Genomic DNA, 4777 nt, shown 5'->3' with positions numbered 1-4777 from the left:
TGGGTAAGCATAACTATTGGGTATGAAGTCATATGGACCTAAGGTTTGGTGTGAGTGTTTTACACATAAGGATAACAGGCCTAGCAGATGATTAAGTCGAAATTATTGAAGTGATAAGGTTTTCATAAGTCAAAAGGTGAAATGATGAGATGAAAGGTGTCAAATTTTGATACAATAAGGCCAAATCATTGAAAATAAAGAATTTCCATCAACCTTATCACTTTGCACGACTATTATTCTGAAAAACAGAGAGAAAATAAAACCAAAAACCATTTCTTGGCTGGTTTTAAGAAATTCTAAGGAGATCCAAGTGAAAGCAAAGCCAAAGAAGTAGATTAAGCTTAGTTCTAGCCTTTTTATGGTAAGTTCTTGTACTTGGAAGTTAAACCATGTTTTTGAATTATGCTAAGAGCTTATCTATGGTGTTTTATCTTTTTAAAGATATTTCTTGGTGGTTTCCAAGTGGTTTGAGGTTTAGAAAAGCTTGAAGAAATTGTTTTCGCCGAAAATTTGTTCGGTAAGTGAAATTTTGTGTTTTATGAGGTTTTTGGGGTTCTTGGATTACAAGCTTATTTTTTGTTATTTTATGGAGTTTATAAGAGGGTAGATATGCTCATAAATGTTTGAATAGATGTGGAGACTCATTTAATTTGGGTGATGATCTAGGAAATTAGAATTTTATCAAAATCGGTATATGATAACTTTATGATGAATTATGTTGGTATTTGGGATATATGGTTATGGCAGGTTATTTGATGTTGATTATTGGATGATTTTGATATTTGAGGATAGCTAAAATTAAGGGGAAACTCTGTCAAAATTTCTCTAAGTGTCTAAGATAAATCTAGCGCTCGATCTAGGTGGTTTAAGGCATTTTAGGCATGATTTTGATATGAAAGTTGATATGATGTTTTATGGGTATTTTTAAATGAGAGTTCAATGTCTTACTGCCTTCATTATGATGAGAAATCCATGCCATTGTCAGGATAAGCATATCAACACCTAAGACATCACTTGTTACACGGTGAAATATATTTTGGACAAAAGGTAAGTAAAGTACTCAACTGCAACACAAGAATTGTGTGTTATGTGAAAGTATGCATTATATGAATATTTTGTGAGTAAGTGGTATTAACATACAGTGACACTTCATCATAAATTTGTATGCATGGCATAATAGTGATATGGTAAATTATTATATGATATAAGACCATGCATGATATTATGATGATTAATTATATGATGCCTTTGCAAGTTTTGTGCAACATAAAAGAAAGTTGTAATAAGAAGTTTAAGTTCAGTGCCACTGTTTTGAAAAGGCAAATGAAAGTGTTAATAAGTGTAAACGGAGGCCTATAGTAGGCTTATAGTGGCTGCCCAATAATTTGGGCTAGGTTTTAGTGAACCAATTATATTGTTTGCCATGTTTCCGTTTTTATTTCTCCTCCATATGAGTTATTGTTATATGTATTGACACCACAGTGTGTGGCCGCCTTAACTCTTGAGCCTGACGGGGCAACGATGGAATAAGGTTTTTAATGTGCCCTACTGTGGTGATGGCTAGCCGGAGGAGAACCCATGGGATTTTGTATTGTATGTGTAACAAGCCCTGCAGGCATTGACCAATTCAAACAGTGTGCACAATATTAAGGGGCCCAAAATTTAAAAAGAAGTTGTGTATGTCCATTGATATTGGGTAATCATTAGCATTGCATGCATTACTTTGCTTACTGAGCTTTAGGCTCACAGTTGTCTTGTGTTGCAGGTAGAGAAAGAAATGTGTGAATGACATGAGGAGAACTGAAGCATGGTCCTGACCCTAATTTGTACATATGAACATATCGACCTTTTGTGGGTTATTTCAGTTATCAGTGAGATGTTTGTAATAAAGTGTGAAGTTATGTTTTGAAAATAAATTGGGTTATTTAATACTTATGTATAATATGTTTGAGACACACTTTATGTTTAATGTAAATAATGTGAAATAAGTTTTCAAGTTTTAAAAAAAAAAAATGTTCAGACTTCCGTAGTAATAAATTATGATATAGTTTTAAAACGTAACACCTCAAATATGGTTTTAACTAAAATAAGTGAGGGTGTTACAGGGTGGACCGGTATTTATGAGATGGATGTATCCTTTTGAAAGGTACATGAAAAAATTGAAGAACTACGTGAGAAATAAAGCTCGTCCTGAAGGGTCAATAGCTGAAGGCTATGTCGCTGATGAGGCTATGACATTTTGTTCGATGTATTTCAAAGGGGTTGAAACTAAATTTAATCGTCTTGATCGCAATAAAGATGAGGTGTATGTCCCACGACACCTTACTGTGTTTCAATCTCAATGTCGTCCCCTAACAAAGGGAACTCTCAAGCCTCTAGATCTTACGACTCGTGAAATGGCTGAATGGTTCATCATTAACAATTCACCCGAAATTCAGGATTACTTAGAGTAAGTTTATTCCCTTTAAAGTGAAATTTATGTTTATTCCAAATTATTTTATCTAATGTAGTCAAAGCATTCAAATTTACAGCGAACACCTAGTAGAGATCAAACTGAAATTCCTAGATGGTGATCATAATCTTTTACAAAAGAAAAATTTTCACCCGTGGTTTCATAAGAAGGTAAAATTGAGATTATTTTTAAACCTTTAATATTGTAATGATATTTTTATCATTATAATATAGGTTTATTAATTTATTTAGATATATGACTTGCACAAACAAGGATCTTTAGATAATGGTGATGAGTTGCTAGCTTTAGCATCTGGGTCAGATCACTTGGCAACATACTACGAAGGTTGTATAGTTAACGGTGTTCGATTTATCGCTTATGACCGAGATCAAAAGTGCACCACACAAAATAGTGGAGTGTCTGTTGCGGAAACTGAAGGTTTTAACTATTATGGCACGCTTCAAGAAGTACTGGTCTTATCTTTCACTGGTGCATATTCAGTTGCATTATTTAGGTGTAAATGGTTTAACATTGATCCAAGCAAGAAGAAAACAATCACTGAAAATAATATCACCAGTATAAACGTCAGTAGCGAATGGTACAAAGATGAGCCTTATATACTTGCTAGCCAAGCTAAGCAAGTATTCTATCTCGATGATCTACTTAGAGGCCGCACTGGAAAATTGTTGAGGATGTCAATCATTGTCAAATTTGGGACATCAAGGACGATGAAGCTGATGCAGATGTTGATGTTGTACATGACATAAACTCATCAAATTTTGTGTTGACCGTGGATCTCGGTCAGTTGGTTATGGAATCTCATGAACCTGCAACATATATTGGCACTATACAAAATTCACCTGCTGATCAATTAGATGAAAATTTCATAAATGACGACTTAGGCGAAGAAGAAGTCGATGAAGAAGATGAATTGCTAGTTGATATTTGTGAAGATGATGTTAATCATGTGTCTCCGATTGATGTTAATTTAATTAATGATGAAAGTGATAGTGATTATTCTACTTAGTTTTTATATTTTTGTAATAAAGATAATTGTTTAAAATATAATATATGAGACTTGTAATCATGATGTTCATTTCCATTGGTGATATTTGATACTAACTAACAATTTAATACTAACTAATCATTTTTGTTCCTAAGTACAATGTCAGCAGATATAGCCACCTCTCACGGCGGAGATGGTGGAGGTCTAGACCCGCCAGATCCTAGTAGAGTACCCTCTTCCTGCGAGTCAGGTTAATAATAATTTTTAAATTTTGCTCATAGCTTTAAAGTCAAGCTCAACGAATGTTTAAATATAATATTAATATTTCAAATTTTGGTTATTCTTGAAAATGTGGATAGCTGAAGTGCCGAGAAGAAAGGGTCGTGGCCTGGCTAATTCGAGGCCACTTGAAATTCGAAGGCGAAATGCCGGGAAACCACTAGATCTTCAGCTTGATCCTAGGCCTCCAAGTCTTTTGTCCGCGAGATAGGCCTCCAAGTCACTTTGTTGTTGCCAGGACATTACTTGGATTTCGCTGATGTACCTCAACAATTTAAGGAACAAGTCGTACAAAGGATGAAGGTACAAATTTAGAACAAGTCTTGTGGTATAATTTTTTTATTAAAATCATTTACAAACTAAACTAACATGTTATTTTTAATGTAGTATTTTTATAATGTTGATGGTCATCCAGAACCCGAGAGAGTTATGAAAACTATCTACACAAAGATGCGCAAAAGATATTCTGAGAGAAAGAACATCAGACATACTCACTTCAAAAAATATTACTCTAATCCGGAAGATTTGCAGAGTGTTTTAGTTGCCCCACCTGACCATTGCTCCAAGGAGAGTTGGAAAGATATTGTTCAGTTGTTTTTTAGCCCAAAATTTATCGCGCGATCCAACCAAAACAAGAAAAACAGAAAAGAAATGAAGTATACATCGATGCAAGGCACAAAATCGATGGCAGCTAAGCGTCACCAATTTGTAAGTAAAAATATTAATTTAATTTAACAAAATTTTACATTCTAACTTCCTATCTCTAAATTTGTATAGGCGAACCTTGATGAACATGTTATTAATACTTGGAAAGATAGCCATTTGAGAAAATCGACAAAAGTTATTGTCAACGACACAGCTCGAGAAACTTTTGTAAGTTTAAACTTTTGTGTTATTATTTTCATTAAACTATGTTACTGATGTGTTTCTAACACTTTTTATGAACAGGAAAAAATGACGGAAGAGCTTGAGAGGGCACGACTTCAAAGCCAGTCTCAAGGACCGACGGAGGGATCTGAAACTGGATCTGCTGCTGAATC

General features: G+C 34.3%; 1 long non-coding RNA gene across 2 annotated transcripts; it reads left to right on the top strand.

The window, feature by feature from the left end:
* The first annotated feature begins 238 nt into the window (after window positions 1-238).
* On the top strand, window positions 239-1996 carry LOC133793468 (uncharacterized). 2 transcript variants are annotated; one of them, XR_009874833.1, is made up of 4 exons: window positions 239-361; window positions 442-517; window positions 986-1047; window positions 1766-1996. It is a non-coding gene; the product is annotated as an uncharacterized LOC133793468 (long non-coding RNA). The 2 variants fall into 2 exon arrangements; XR_009874834.1 differs by lacking the exon at window positions 442-517 and having other exon boundaries at window positions 246-361.
* The last annotated feature ends 2781 nt before the right edge of the window (window positions 1997-4777 follow it).

This window comes from Humulus lupulus, chromosome 8 (assembly GCF_963169125.1).
Source record: "Humulus lupulus chromosome 8, drHumLupu1.1, whole genome shotgun sequence".
In the NCBI taxonomy this organism is placed as follows: Eukaryota; Viridiplantae; Streptophyta; class Magnoliopsida; order Rosales; family Cannabaceae; genus Humulus; species Humulus lupulus.
Note: the sequence above shows the minus strand (reverse complement) of the source record. Positions and strands in the feature narration are given on the sequence as shown.